At 41.4% G+C, this 15,661-nt stretch overlaps 1 protein-coding gene across 10 annotated transcripts in view; it reads left to right on the top strand.

Annotated features, from left to right (window-relative positions):
* Window positions 1–15,661, top strand: part of DLGAP1 (DLG associated protein 1) — a 292,685-nt gene that overhangs the window by 138,849 nt on the left and 138,175 nt on the right. For 9 of the 10 annotated variants that reach the window (XM_083622551.1, XM_083622561.1, XM_083622552.1 and 6 more), the window contains one exon: window positions 13,816–13,927. The gene's annotated coding sequence lies outside the window, so the exon portion shown is untranslated. Of the gene's footprint in view, window positions 1–4,917; window positions 4,936–13,815; window positions 13,928–15,661 lie in introns of those variants that run through there. The other variant, XM_083622559.1, reaches the window with a different exon arrangement.

Here is a 15,661-nt window from a genome sequence, read left to right on the forward strand (position 1 = left end):
CTGGCCACATGACCCGGAAGCTGTACGTCGGCTCCCTCGGCCAGTAAAGCGAGATGAGCGCTGCAACCCGAGTCATCCGTGGCTGGACCTAATGGTCAGGGGTCCCTGTACCTTTACCTAGGCGGGATTGCACCCATTGTAAGTAGCCTTGTTATTGTTCTGTATCTTTCAAATTAGTGACTAATTTAAAGACATTGTCCTCTCGCTTTTGTTCCTGAGCATGGAAGAACAACAAAAACAGTTGGCAACGCTTCTTCTGTTTGCTTTTCTATTATTAGAGAGCCGGTGTCCCTTAATAACTATATCCTTATGATGATGCATAAAGCTGCTAAGACAGGAGACCTACATAGAAGAAGAAGAGTTTGGATTTGATATCCCGCCTTTCACTCCCTTTTAAGGAGTCTCAAAGCGGCTAACAATCTCCTTTCCCTTCCTCCCCCACAACAAACACTCTGTGAGGTGAGTGGGGCTGAGAGACTTCAAAGAAGTGTGACTGGCCCAAGGTCACCCAGCAGCTGCATGTGGAGGAGCGGAGACGCGAACCTGGTTCCCCAGATTACGTGACTACCGCTCTTAACCACTACACCACACTGGCTCTCTCACACTGACATAGATTTTTACATGTTATCATCTATACTGAGAAGTTATATGTATCTTTTCCTGGTTTGTGTTTTACTATCAGCTTTGTATTAGTCCTGGTGTCTCGAATCTCGTACATCCTTAAGGATTGTTATGAAACATGAATAAGAACTGCTGAAATTGTTGATAGTTCAGTGTACAGGTCCATACAATGTCTCTATTTCTGACTTACACATTTTTAGAATTAAAGTACTGTGAAAGCTCCTAGTATTCTTGTGAGCTGGTGATTTAGACATGCATAGTATGTGTATGAGTTATCTGCTTTTTGTATATTGTTAATAATGTCACGTTTTGCACTTTCCCGTGCTAGCAGTTTGCAAGACTTAGTAGTGAATTTAAAAAAAATAGTTTCAGTAAAAACAGTAATTAATATTAAGTTTTATTAACCTTTCCTAGCCACACCTGTGTGTCTGTCACTCTGGATCAGTTTATTCTAACAGATCTTATAATTGCCCTTTCAAACATTTAGAACCATTTAGTTCATTTACATGATGATTCGGCAAACAATCTTTATCCCACCCTTGTAGCAAGCATATTGGAACATTGCATTGGATTGCTCTAGTGCTGAGTTGCATTATTCTGACTAATCTGAAAATGACTGAGTGGCTGTTTTTACAGTTTCTTTGCCTATTGCATGTAATAAATTATATGTCTAATATAATACTCTGGCCAATAAACTACTGAGTAGAAGGGATAATAACATGGAACCTCAGAACAGAAGTAAGTAGATAGAAGAGGGCTTTTAATATCCCCTTCCTGCAACTTTCTGTCCCATTCTTAGCCTGATCTAGAGAATCTTCCACCAACTCTATGTAGAGGCTTTTCAAGGGGCTGCAACAGGAAGAGGAGTTGGGGCATTTCTTTTCCATGAACTTCCTAATATTCACAGTTCTCAATATCCAAGTAAATATGTTTTTGGAGAAGGGCTATAGCTAACTGGTAGAGCGCAGGTTTTGTATGCAAATGGTCCACAGTTAAGTCCCCATCAATCTCCAGAAAGTACTGGAAAATATCTCTATTGGAAACCCTGGGCAGCTGCTGCCACACAGTGGAGATAATTCTGAGCTAAATGGAATAATGGCATGACTCAGAATGAAGCTGCTTCCTGTGTTCAGTTGCACTCAGAAAATCCTGAATTTATAATTACAGTTAAATGCCGGGAGCGGGGGGGGGAGCACTCAGTGCATTCATTTGCTCATATATCTTTTGCAAAATTATTTCTGTGGTCCATTTGGTGACTGTACTGATACCACTGTAAGGATCTAGATAACAGCTTCTAGATAACCTTTTCAAAGAACATATCTACCCATTGCATCTCTTTTAATACCACACATTGCCAATTTACTGAGTCCACTCCAGCTAAAGTTCCCTTACACTTGACTGCACAAGATGCAGTACATGCACCATTCAAAAATTGCTTGGAGATATTTTTGTCAGAGATAATATTATCAACAAGATTTTTTATTTTAAAAACAGGGGGGAAAGAATCAGCCTTCCTATTTAGTCTCTTTATTGGGATATTAGTGGACTATTTAATCTATTAATAGCTAATTAGGGGAAAGCTAATAGCCTTCTGTTACACCATAATGAGGAAAGTAATAAAATAAAATGGATGGAGGCAAATCCTGCAGATTCTTTAACAATTTAGCTCCTGGGCTTTTCATGAGAATGCACTTGATACAGACCTTAGTAATATCTTCAGATGTTACTGAGCCTCTGTTACACTTCTAACCACTAACCACCTTTTTAAAAGAAACACTTTCAATGTTTGCTAGCATTCCCTATTTTTATCAGATATGTAACTTTTTTCTCAATATAGATTTTCTTGACTGTATCATAAGGTATTAGTGAGGGGCCGAGCAATCCTCAACCCAGCTGAGAACATGGCAGGAGGCAGTTCTTTTCATTACTCTTGTGCCTGCTCCAGGCTGGCATAGTTAGTGGGCCCAGTTGGTGACCTCTCTGAGGGGAATGGAGTGCTTAAGATCCAGGAGATCTGTGGCTAGTCCTATTCTACTTCACCACGTAACAGCCCAGTTTGGGGCCCTCTGCTTCCTATTGCTGGTGGCAACATTCCCCGTGATACCATTCCATCCACCGTGCTTTCCATGGTGTCAGTGGCCAGGAGAAAGATCATGGGGCTAGGATTGCAGACTGAATCTACCTACTTGATGCCTTCAGTTATTCATTTTTCTGTATAATAAGAATTATGCACAGTGCCTTTATCCTACATGTGTGTTTTAATAGCTTTATAACTGTATTTCTAGGATAATTAAAACTTTTTGCTATGCTTCAGTTGATCCTGTTGACCCACTCTATTCGTATGAGCTAATATATCACCACACTCCCACTTGTGCATTCATGTTTCTTGAGACAAGGGGGCAAGGATATGTGTGCCCATGGTGCACTTTTTGATGTATAAGGTATGTGTTCCTTGCTAGGCCTTATGTAGTCTTCGTGGTGTGCAATATTTTGCTGCAAGTTAGATCAGAATCCTATTTTGGTTGTGATGGTAGCTGGGAATGCAATGGAAGGGGAAGCTTTCTGACTCCTGGTTGACTCCAGTGAATGTTTTGCTTATATGAAGAAAAGGGAAGCAGCAGCTCCTTTTTAGTAGGTATAAAGTTATTCTATCTTCAGTTGTTATCCCAGAACAAGTAATCCCAGAACAAGCATCGAATTCTAACTTTCATTCTTTTCCTGCCATTCTGCTAAATTGGCCAAGTCTCCCCACCTCCACCTCTTCTGCTGTTGGAATCCCAGCAGCCAAAAGTATTGTTACATCCCTCTCCCTCCAGCATAGCATTGGATTCCACTAGTACAGGGGAATCCTGTCTTGCCTATTGGGTGTAGTTTGAGGATAAGATCATATGATCAATCAATATATACAAAATCACTAGCGGACTTTATATCAGTTACTTATAATAAAATAATATAAAATAAAAACACTTATTCTTTAGCTTTGGCTGACAGTGCAATCCTAAATATGTCTATTCCATAGTAAGCCCCATTGAATTTAAGGGGACTTTTGCCCAGGTAAGTGGCTAAAAGACTGCAGCCTTAAAAATCTAGTGGACTTAAAGTCATCCTATGCCAGCTTGCTCAATTTACTCACAATTTTCCCTTAATCAGTTAGTGATAATGAATGTCTCCTGTGAATTCATAATAAGAAATCTATCTAATAACATAATCATGATTTTAAATGCCTTATTAACTACTGCATTACTTAAGATTCAATCAGTGTTTTCCAGGATTTTTTTAAACCAATAATTATTCACCTATTTAAACACACAAAAATATTCAGTCTCTTTTCTTTAGTAAATCATAAAATAATGTTATTAATTCTATAGTTAAATGCCCATACTAGTATTTGCAGACATGCAGTATGCTGAGTTGCTGGGGAAAGTTGCTGTGCTCACTGGGCCTGAGCTGTTTTGTTTCTTTGAATAAAGAGTTAACTTTACTGACACCTTGTGAGTTATTCCTGACCCACTCTGAACTCCCTTCTTGACATGAGGGGAAAGTTCTTGGAAAGTGCAGCATAAATAGAAGAGGAAGTGGGAGGCACTTTGTCCTTAGACTGTGAGTGCAGTCTAGTTTCCCTAGTACTGGGACAAATATGCCCATGCTTGTTATTGGATAGGTTGGGGAAGGTTGTTAGAAATGTTGGGGTTGTGAGGCAAATGAATAGTACCCTATTGTTCTGACCTTCTTGCCTCATGTAAGATGACACTGTAGCTGTTGGCATGCAAAAATTTGCTTGAACCAGAAATGTTGGAGTTGGAAATTTGTGTGTGTGTGTGCACGCGCGCACACACACACACACACACACACACACACGTATTCTCCCTCAAATAATTATAAGAGATGAATTAAGGACTCCAACCTTTTGTGGTAGAAGCCCCTGGCTTAGAGAAACAAAATAAAAATCTAGTGACGTTACCAAGCAAGCCTTATTCAGTCATCTATATTTGGCTTCTTTTCTAAATTCCATTCGTTGCCATGGCAAAATAAGCTCCAGCGATATTCCCCCCCTCCCCCCCCGATTCTCTGGCTGAGAAGCTTTTCTTCATGTCCTTTGTGACACACAATGGATGTACAGTATACAAATTTAGCATTAAAGGGCAAGAACACAGGAGGTGGGGGACGGTGAAGCGTGGTTAACAGCAGGGGCATGTTCCAAATACAGCCTTTTGAAATGCAACAAACTTAATTGATTTTGAGCCAATGAAAACATATGGGGAAATGATGTGTTACAGCTTGTGTGGGATTGCACCACTTCAGCACACTGGTGTGGTATGTGTGTTGTTTTTTATGTCAAAAGCTCCCTGCACTTGAGCAGTTTGTGCCTTGGAGCAAATACAGCTTGTTTTGTTCATGTCCAGGGGGGATTTGCAATGGGGATGTCTTCAAATGTGCAGTCTCCCCCTAAATTCTGAGGAGTCAAGAGCTCCGGCAGACTATACCATGTGCTTTTCCCACTCTCTTATTGTTTCAGTCATATGTCCACTTTGCACATGAAATTGAGAAGGCACACACATATTCTCACATGGGTATATGAGGCAGCTTAACTGTATCACAACCATGTTTTAACATGTATGCCTCAAACACAAACTTTAGGAGGTTTCTAACCTGTAGAATATGAGCACATGTTAAAAATACAGTGTGTGGAGGTTTACCTTCCCACCGGAGCGGTACCTATTTAACTACTTGACTTTGATGTGTTTTCGAACTGCTAGGTGGGCAGGAGCTGGGACCGAGCAACGGGAGCTCACCCCGTCACAGGGATTCGAATCGCTGACCTTCTGATCTGCAAGCCCTAGGCTCTGTGGTTTAACCCACAGTGCCACCCGTGTCCCCCTTGATTTAGTAGCTGGCCTTTATTGAAAGGTGGAACTAGCATTCACATGTAATGTGTGTGGGACTTTATGTCTTTGATTTCGGCTTACTATAGTGTATGCTGATGGCAGAGCCATAGCCAGCTTTCCTTACAAGGCAGAGCTTCCACCTTTCTAATTGGTGCTTCAAAGAAATGAATGGGGAAACCATGACTTTTGTCATAGCCAGCAAAAAAAAACTTCTGCCAGGCACCTGTGGATAATGTAATGTACAAACTGTAGGCGTCAGAAATGTATAAGCTGAATAAGAACAGTTATTTTGGGGTTTGGAAACTTTCACCTACTTCTGTAATGAATGACTCCCTTAAATAAATAATGTCATTGAGGTAATGCTTCCACTTTAAGCCCCCTACAGTGCTCATGGTCATTCTGTGTAAAAAGGGAATATATTGCGGGTCGTTTAAAGTATGGTAAGGTTGATAGTCTTCTTGAAAAATCCTTCTGAAGCCAGCCTCTCTCATCAATTCAGTTTTCCCTTGCATTCTTCTTCTTAGTCATTTCCTTCTTGTTCTTCTCTCTTCCCTGAGCCTTGAGGTTTCCATTGCTGTCTCTTTCACATTTCCTCCACCTGCCTCTGTTCAACGGAGGCCTCTCCCTGAGCCAGGCTGTGTCTTGAAGTGCTTGCCTAATTAGCACTCCGCATGTGCCGCAGGAAGAGCACAAAAGGAAGAACTGATTAGAGGAGCACTTGGCATCTGGAGAGGACCTGATCAAGGAAGAGCCTGACCTTGCAGTGCAGGGAGGCTTGCTGCAGGCCCTTGACTCTGAAGGGAAAGCCTCTGCTAAAGGGGCAGATCGTAGAATACATCAGCAGTGAAAATATTCATCATAAAATCATGAGCCTTGTGATTGAATCATGGATCCTGGCAAGGATGAAAGTCCTAACAGGTTTGTGATTCAGCTTATTTTCCCAGTTAACAGATGGTAGCTGCAGGATTTTAATAACACATTTTGTACTGTGAATCTTTAGTGAAGCAATTCAGCTCCTATATGAACAAATTACCACATCAAGTTATTGTCTCTTGCTAGTGAAGATGGAGTGAAATACATTTCAGCTTTAGAGGAGCGGGTTCCCATGCTTAGTGAATGATGGAGAGCTAAATAGGAATACTGTTGGAAACAAACCAACATTTGAAGTTATTTAATCTTAATTCCAAATGACAACGTGAGCCTTGAGGTTTCTTTACTGCAATCATATACTTGTCATCCATGAGCAATAACTTGTGATTCCTTCTGATGGCTTTGTTCAAAGGAAAGCAACATAGTCTAAATCTGAGGTGCACTTCATAATCAGTTGTTTGGAGGAGGGGTTTGGTAAAAGTTTTGTTTCTGTATTGTGACAGCAATTTTTTGCCAAGTAGATATTGTAACAATGAGTTCTCATAATTTAAAAAAATAAAAAGTCCAGTCCCCCCATAAAGCTTCCATCAAGAATTGAAGAGTTGCCACTACCTTGCATAGCTGAGTGACATATACCTAACTGATGTCAGTAATTTTCTGATGCCAGAAGATGACAAATCACTTTTCTTTAATACTCTTCTCTTGACAAGAGAATTGCTGCAGTAGATTCATGTAAAGAGAGATGCATGTGAGTGCTGAAGCCTCCAAATTACTAAGCCTCTCAGGTACCTTCCTTATTATTGCTATTGTTGTTTAGTCGTTTGATCGTGTCCGACTCTTCGTGACCCCATGGACCAGAGCACGCCAGGCACTCCTGTCTTCCACTGCCTCCCGCAGTTTGGTCAAACTCATGTTAGTAGCTTTGAGAACACTGTCCAACCATCTTGTCCTCTGTTGTCCCCTTCTCCTTGTGCCCTCAATCTTTCCCAACATCAGGGTCTTTCCCAGGGAGCTTTCTCTTCTCATGAGGTGGCCAAAGTATTGGAGCCTCAGCTTCACGATCTGTCCTTCCAGTGAGCACTCAGGGCTGATTTCCTTCAGAATGGATAGGTTTGATCTTCTTGCAGTCCATGGGACTCTCAAGAGTCTCCTCCAGCACCATAATTCAGAAGCATCAACTCTTCGGCAATCAATCTTCTTTATGGTCCAGCTCTCACTTCTATACATCACCACTGGGAAAACCATAGCTTTAACTATACAGACCTTTGTCGGCAAGGTGATGTTTTTGTCCATGGAGTTTTCTTGGCAGGGATACTGGAGTGGCTTGCCGGTTCCTGCTCCAGGTGGATCACGTTTAGTCAAAACATCAAGCTATTGAAGCAAAGTATAAGGCAATTCCAATAAAAGCTTTAAAATCTATCAGTGGTCCAATTCATTGCCAACCCACTTCATTCAAAGCCTGGCTAAAGAGCTAAGTTTTTAGCTAGTGCTGTAAACTAACCAGGGTTGGTGCCAGCTGGATATCAAGAGGGAGGACAATCTCAGTGGTGACTTAGAAGGCCCTTTCTTGAGTTGCAGAGATACAAACCTTGTTCAATCATGGACTAGTAAGTAGGGCATCCACAGCAGATCTTAATGCCTTAGCAGGATGATACACCCTGAAAGACTTCTGCAGGTAGCTGGCAACAGTTTTTGATGCCAAGTCTGCCTTGCTTCTCCAAGTCTAACTCCCATTTTAGTTAGCTTCTTATTTCTTAATTCCATGCCTTCTTGATGCTTTTCTTGTGACGCTGCCTGTACCATTTATTTTTCAAACAGGTACAAATACAAGATGGGTGACACCTGGCTTGAGAGCAGTACATGTGAAAAGGATCTAGGAGTCTTGGTTGACCACAAACTTGACATGAGCCAACAGTGTGACGCGGCAGCTAAAAAAGCCAATGCAATTCTGGGCTGCATCAATAGGAGTATAGCATCTAGATCAAGGGAAGTAATAGTGCCACTGTATTCTGCTCTGGTCAGACCTCACCTGGAGTACTATGTCCAGTTCTGGGCACCACAGTTCAAGAAGGACACTGACAAGCTGGAACGTGTCCAGAGGAGGGCAACCAAAATGGTCAAAGGCCTGGAAACGATGCCTTATGAGGAACGGCTAAGGGAGCTGGGCATGTTTAGCCTGGAGAAGAGGAGGTTAAGGGGTGATATGATAGCCATGTTCAAATATATAAAAGGATGTCACATAGAGGAGGGAGAAAGGTTGTTTTCTGCTGCTCCAGAGAAGCGGACACGGAGCAATGGTTCCAAACTACAAGAAAGAAGATTCCACCTAAACATTAGGAAGAACTTCCTGACAGTAAGAGCTGTTTGACAGTGGAATTTGCTGCCAAGGACTGTGGTGGAGTCTCCTTCTTTGGAGGTCTTTAAGCAGAGGCTTGACAACCATATGTCAGGAGTGCTCTGATGGTGTTTCCTGCTTGGCAGGGGGTTGGACTCGATGGCCCTTGTGGTTTCTTCCAACTCTATGATTCTATGATTCTATGTATCTTCTTCCTAGATTATCTATTCCTTCAGCTACCCTTAGTGTGTCATACCTCCTAGATCCCATTTTCCATAACCTTCCTAAATCTTAATCTCCACACCTACCAGGCATTCTTCCCCTCATCTTGTAATCTTCACACAAACTTCATTCTGATGTCCTTCTATTGCTAATGCCTAACAAGGCAGCAAGGAGAATATTCATAAAGAGGATATTGTGGTCTTTGAGTTCAAAACATATGCTTTCAAAATCTTGACACCTGGAAATTAAAATATTGAGCACTAAAACACAGTAGATTTGTACTTCTTTGCCAATTGTCTCTTCGTTCCAGGACCTTGATTGTTATCTCCACTCATATTTTCAAGTTGGAACTTTCCACTGAGGTAGAGGCTCCCCTTCATTTTCTGTGCCTTCTTTTCTTGTAACTGAAACTAATGAGGTAACTTCTCATTAAGGTAGGTAGAAAAGTATAAATCAACCTATATGACAAATAGAATTTGAATCTCCACTGCTATTTGGATCCCTTCCAGTCGGGATTAAGGCCTCATCATGGGCCTGAAACTGCCTTGGTCGCACTGGTTGATGATCTCCGGCGAGCTAGGGACAAAGGTGAGAGCTGTTTCCTAGTTTTGCTGGATCTCTCAGCGGCTTTTGATACCATTGACCATAACAACCTTCTGGAGTGTCAAGAGGGGTGGGAGTTGGGGGCACTGTTATACAGTGGTTTTGCTCCTTCCTCCTGGACCATGTTCAGAAAGTGGTGGTGGGGGATGAGTGTTCAGACCACTGGGCTCTCACTTGTGGGGTGCCTCATGGTTCTGTCCTCTCCCCCATGCTTTTCAACATCTACATGCAACCGCTGGGAGAGATCATCAGGGGGTTTGGGCTGGGTGTTCATCAGTTTGTGGGTGATACCCAGCTCTACCTCTCTTTCAAATCAGAACCAGTGAAGGTGGTGAAGGTCCTGTCTGGAGGCGGTTGGAGGATGGATGGCTGCTAACAGATTGAGGTTGAATCCTAACAAGACAGAAGTACTGTTTTTGCAGGACAGGAGGAGGGCAGGTGTGGAGGACTCCCTGGTCCTGAATGGCCCTGAATGGACCAGGTGCGCAGCCTGGGAGTCATTTTGGACTCACAGCTGTCCATGGAGGCGCAGGGCAGAGTGGTGCATGCTCTAGTTATCTCTCGCTTGCACTACTGCAATGTGCTCTATGTGGGGCTACCTTTGAAGGTGATCTGGAAACTACAACTAATCCAAAATGCGGCATCTAAACTGGTGACTGGGAGCAGCCTCCGAGACCACATAACACTGGTCTTGAAAGAGCTACATTGGCTCCCAGTACGTTTCCGAGCACAATTCAAAGTGTTGGTGCTGACCTTTAAAGCCCTAAACCATGGGTAGGCAAACTAAGGCCCGGGGGCCGGATACGGCCCAATCGCCTTCTAAATCCAGCCCGCAGATGGTCCAGGAATCAGCATGTTTTTACTTGAGTAGAATGTGCCCTTTTATTTAAAATGCATCTCTGGAGCATAGGAATTCATTCCTCCCCCCCAAAAAAAGTAGTCCAGCCCCTCACAATGTCTGAGGGACAGTGGCCTGGCCCCCTGCTGAAAATGTTTGCTGACCCCTGCCCTAAACGGCTTCAGTCCAGTATACCCGAAGGAGTGCCTCCACCCCCATCATTCTGCCTGGACACTGAGGTCCAGCGCCGAGGGCCTTCTGGTGCTTCCCTCGGTACGAGAAGCCAAGTTACAGGGAACCAGGCAGAGGGCCTTCTCGGTAGTGGCACCCGCCCTGTGGAACGCCCTCCCATCAGATGTCAAAGAGAAAAGCAACTTCTTGACTTTTAGAAGACATCTGAAGGCAGCCCTGTTTAGGGAAGCTATTAATGTTTAACAGACTATTGTATCTTAATATTTTGTTGGAAGCCGCCCAGAGTGGCTGGGGAAACCCAGCCAGATAGGTGGGGTATAAATAATAATAAATAATTATTATTATTATTATTATTATTATTATTATTATTATTAATATTATCATCATCATCATCATTACTTTGTAGATGTGCTTTGGGGTTTGGTCGAATTGCAATAAGCTCAAATATGAAATATTCCACACATAGGCAAAATATTAACTTTCCCTGATATATATGATGATCCAAATCGAGTGATTTACATTAGGGTCCACTTTGTTCTTTTGAAAGAAGAAACTGTGTCCTCTGTCACAGTGAAGAAGCTAATAATGTGATTCATTTTTCAATGAAGGTTAATGACTGCTTCATAATTTTTATTTGGAAATGAAAGGAAACTTGGGTCAGACTTTAAGCACATTTTGAACCACTAAAGTTCTTTGTATTCTTTATTAAAATAATAGCATTTCCCGCCCATGTATAAAGCAAAGGCAGCATGGCAGCCAAGAGCACCCAAAATATCTTAAAATGGCCTTTAGAAATGAATGCAAATTATTTTGGCTTTTTTTTTTTCCCAAAGGAAGATAGGTCACTTTTTCAGAAGCACAGCTTTTGAGAAGAGATCTACTTTGATACAAGCATGTGGTGGGACTGAAAGGAAAATTTGATATTTTTTTTGCATTTATTTTAAATCTGTTATCTGATTATTCTTATAGCAACCAAATTTAATCTAATCCTAGACCTTTTTCATGTATTTTTAGTGGCAAGTGAGTGGCGCAACGGGAAGCAGGTGCCATGTCAGTACCTGGGACCGCATGGTTGGCAGTGCACACAGTTGAATATGCTCAATTTATTATTTGTATTTTAAACGTATGTTTTCCTTTTCTACACCAAAATGGTCCTTATTCTCAAGTAAAAAAAATACGACAACAGAAGCAATCCTCTTTTTATTCCTATAGTCATTAGGTGCTATGATTTACTTTAGCTGAAAATGCAAAAGTGCACATCTATTTATTTTTTATTGCGGTTGGAAAATGCTTTTGGAGTTGTTGTTTTTTTGCTCTAACATATTAGGAATGGAAATACTTGTAAAGTGTGAAATGTGGGCAGGGGAAGAGAAGAAAAATCATAATGGTGTGTTTCTCAGCTGAAGTAATACAAATGGCTACTAAAGCCCACCTTCCATCAAAGTCCAGGATCCAAGGCTACCTAGCTGCACCAATGACTGGGTGCTGTCACCATATTGCACCTGTGCTTTGCCAGCTAGATTTCCTCCTAATCCATTTCCATGCCCAGCTTAAAAGGGCTGGTTTCAGCCTTTAAAGCTCTAACCTGCTTGGGACCAGTCTATCTGAAAGACTGCTTTCACATTTATGTAGCCAACCAAACATTAAAGCTCTCTTTGGCTTCAGGCTTCAGATGCCTTGCCAAATGCCTCTGCCAGAAAGGGCTTTTTTAGTAGTGGCACTCCAGTTATGGAACATACTTTTCATGGAGACTTGCCTGCCTCTGTCTTTGTAGTACAGTGGTACCTCGGGTTAAGTACTTAATTCGTTCCGGAGGTCCGTTCTTAACCTGAAACTGTACTTAACCTGAAGCACCACTTTAGCTAATGGGGCCTCCTGCTGCCGCTGCACAGCCGGAGCATGATTTCTGTTCTCATCCTGAAGCAAAGTTCTTAACCTGAAGCACTATTTCTGAGTTAGCAGAGGCTGTAACCTGAAGCGTATGTAACCTGAAGCGTACGTAACCTGAAGCATATGTAACCCGAGGTACCACTGTATTTGTGGTGCCAGGTTAAGACCTTTCTGTGCACTCCATCCCTTAAAATAACTTTAGCAGCCTAGGCCTCTGTTTCTTTTATACAGTGGTACCTCGGGTTACGAACTTACTTTATTCCAGAGGTCTGTTTTTAACCTGAAACCGTTCTTAACATGAGGTGTGCTTTCGCTAACGGGGCCTCCTGCTGCCAGCGCGCTGCTGGCACACGATTTCTGTTCTCATCCTGTGGCAAAGTTCGCAACCTGAGGTACTACTTCCAGGTTAGCGGAGATTGTAACCTGAAGTGTTTGTAACCCAAGGTGTTTGTTACCCAAGGTACCACTGTATGTGCTTTTTTTAAGGGAGCGTGTTGAGTTTATTGTGTTGTGTTTATGTGCCCCCCCTTTAATGGTTTTAGGTTTTACTTTGCATTTCAGTTATTTAAAATTATTTATTGTAACTTTTTTATCAGGTGGCATGCAAATGTCATAAATAAATTTATAATACCAAGTGATATTTATTTATTTAAAGGCATTATAATACATTTAACATTTCACAAATAAGTGTGTACAGACTCTAGACAATGCTGCATATCATTCAAAACAAAAACACAACCTAAAATTTTCATGTTCATTTTATGTGTAGACTAGATTGACCAGATTTGCTATTACCTCATCTGAAATGCAATGCACTTCCATTAGAAATAGAACAAAGACAAGGCTTCTGGCTGAGGCCAATGGTCATCTGGTTCAGCATCCTATTTTCACAGCAGCTGACCAGATGCCTGTGGGAAGCCTGCAAACAAAAGGACTCTGCCCACCTATGATGCCCTGCTGCTGGTATTCGGAGGAGTAATAGCTCTGACAATGGAGGTGGAATATAGTCTTTGTGGCTAGTAGCCATTGATAGTCATATTCCCCAGGAATCATTCAACCTCTTGTTGAAGCCTCCTGAGGGAGTGAGAGGTGAGAGGTAAGCGTGTACTTAACTCTTCTGTTGAAATGAGTTAATGTGTTCCAAATTGCCATCCTGTTGACAGTTACTTAGAACTAAACACTTGAAATCAGCAGGGCTTACTTCTGAGTAGATGTACATTATGACTGTGCTCCACATTTGTCTGAGCGGTGTCTTTTATTCCCATTCGTAATCCCATTATTATCACTAAATCTAAAGAATTCCCGATCATGTTTGTATTCAAGACTTTCTGAAGGCTGTGCTCTTTCCACTGTTTTAGATTCATCTTGTGCTGGAGAACATTCTTCAGTTCAAACAATTGAGAAGATTATTTTAAACCCATTGGAACAGAAGTCAGTGTATTGACCTCTACAGATTGCTACAAATGGCAGGTTTGTGCTGTTTCGATGTTTTAAAAAACTCATTGGATTTCAGCCTGTTGCAGGTTGTTCATTTAGCTGTATGATTTAAAATGAAGAACATTTGGCTAATTAGAAGGCAGCTGTTCACTTAAGGAAATGACTCATAGAGGGATATTTATGGTACATAACTATTTTTCAAGCCTGTAGAAAGTCCAAAAGAAAAATGAAGAGTGGAGCAGATGTTTTGTTACAGCACTCAGAATTATGTTACTGGAAAGTGAATTCTGGGTCCCACTTATTTTGACTATCTTATCTTTTAAAACATAATAAAAAGCAGGAAAATCTCAATCATTAAAATGGCGTGTTTTGGATGTCCTTCACTTTCTTCATGGTTTTGTATTTTATGTAGCTCATCATCTCATAATTTCAAGTAATGAAAATTTTATTGTCCATCACACTGTTAATGTTTAGAAACGTTGTGGTTTTGTCTCCTTAGTGGAGAACCACATTTCTGGTTTTAGTTCTTCTCAATTCCCTGCCCCCATGTTTCTTTAAAACATGTGGTATTAAAAAAAATGATAAATATTTTAAATATATACTTGCCCTGATCTAACTGGATGAGTGTGTGGAAGCATCTCCTCTTGGAATGAGAACTCTCTGTGGAAATGGAAGCTATCCATGTAATGGCTGGCTGAATCTAGAACCTCAGTGGATTTGGATCTACAAATGCAGCCTGATCAAGGAGCTTTCATCACTGACTATGTCATTTCCTTGTTCTGGGATACTGGCAATTGAATCTGGGCATGTGTCCGCTGTGAATGGAGGGATGGTTTGAGTAGCATTCATGGGAGTTAACTCACTCTCCATTAATTCAAGTCATTGAATTCATCATGTAATCCCCTAGGTTTTCTTTAACCATACCCACTGAATGCTCATGCAGTGAAATGACTAAGATAATAAGCAATGAGCTGGGATGTACCTGATTAAGATTGGAACAGTGATATGAATTCATTGGGAGGTCTTAGGCTGTTTCATACGTTACCTCAATAGTGTGTGGGTTACTGTGACCTGGCTTCTCCATTCACCCCAGCCCCACTGCTGTTCCTGTAACAGCTGAAGGATAAGAATATGTGTGTGTGGTTGACATAGTTACTTGCCATGTGTGTGTCACCAGTTCCAGGGTTGTTCTGAAAACAAGCAGGATGATGACTGCTGCTATTAGGTACCCACTCTCCAATGATTATGGGTAAATGCTTGTTAATAAAATAGTGCAATAGTAAGCCAGTAAGAGGGTAGTATAGAAAATATTGTGTTGCTTTTCCTGGATTCTTGAGCACTGAGCTTTATATACTTGAAACTATGAGACAATAGGACCAAGGGCGAAGCTGGAAATTTAATTACTTTTGTTGTCTTTTTCTGACTCACTTCTGCAAAGCCATATGTTGTAAATAGTGGCTGCTAATTTAAGACTTGTAAGACCATTGAAGTGCTATCTTCTGCAAAGTAGCACTCTAGACTATTAGACTACTGAGCAGTTCCATTTAATTTTGTCATATTCTTATGTAAGGATAATGCTTTTATATGTTTTTGAAATTGTGAACGATTCTATTTATATGTAAGCTTTAGAAAGTAGAAGCATACAGGAAGCACCCCATACAATTTCCTTTTTATCTGACGTATCCCACGTGTCCTATTCAAGGAAACAGAGTAAATGTAATGATGGGGAGAATCAGAAAAGAGTAACATGAAATGGAAGGGGTGGAA

This window comes from Podarcis filfolensis (assembly GCF_964270895.1).
Source record: "Podarcis filfolensis genome assembly, chromosome: 7".
Lineage (NCBI taxonomy): Eukaryota > Metazoa > Chordata > Lepidosauria > Squamata > Lacertidae > Podarcis > Podarcis filfolensis.